Source organism: Diachasma alloeum, unplaced genomic scaffold, assembly GCF_001412515.2.
Source record: "Diachasma alloeum isolate Michigan unplaced genomic scaffold, Dall2.0 Dall_scaffold_00570, whole genome shotgun sequence".
In the NCBI taxonomy this organism is placed as follows: domain Eukaryota; kingdom Metazoa; phylum Arthropoda; class Insecta; order Hymenoptera; family Braconidae; genus Diachasma; species Diachasma alloeum.
In genome coordinates this window covers 236,442-237,326 of record NW_021680702.1, presented here as the reverse complement: position 1 = coordinate 237,326, position 885 = coordinate 236,442, and positions in this window count along the sequence as shown.

Sequence of the window (885 nt, the reverse complement as noted above, 5' to 3'; positions counted from 1 at the left end):
ATTGAATATTGAACAGATGGATATAGAGACAGCCTGTTTAAATAGGGAGATTATTTCTGAAGTTTACGTCAATCAACCTTTGGGTTTTACTGATGGTACAAACAAAGTTTATCAATTACACAAATCACTTCATGGCCTCAGAGAAAGTTCTAGATCGTGGTATTAATGTTTTCATAAATTTATTGCAGATTTGAAATTCGAAAGAAGTAAATATAATGATTGTCTCTATGTGAGGAACGATAAGAAGAATCCAGTATAAATTATCATATTTGTTGATGATCTATTCATTTGTTGTAAGGATATGTCTAAGATTGAAGAGGTTAAATTAAGATTGTCAAAATGATTCAAAATGGAGGATATGGGTTCGGTTAGCAATTACATGGGTACCAATATTTGTCACAATCTGGAGAGAAATGTGATGACTTTAAGTTTGGAAAGTTATATTGAATCTTTGGCCAAGAAGTACAGTCTATTGATGCCAAGTTGTATAAGACTCCAATGGCGATCAATTTGAGACTAGAACCTGCTGAACAAACTGATGAGGATGCAAAATATCGTAATATGATTGGTAAACTCTTATACAGGGTGTTTCAGAAGTACATGTACATCTGAACACCGTAGGATCAGGGGGTGATTCTGAGCAGAAAAGCCCTCTTGCACTTTTTGATCAGACTCACCACTAAAAAGTTATTGGCAATGAAGGGTGGGCCAATGGGGAGTGATTTTTAAGCGGGCGCACATCCAAGTGATATGCAGCATATGTGTGTGTGCCCATCCTACCATTCTACGAGACAAAAGAGCGGAACGATATTGCTCTCTCTCTCTCTCAGTCTCTCTGTCCCTCTCTGTCTCTCTCTCTCTGTCTCTCTCTCTGTCTCTCTCTCT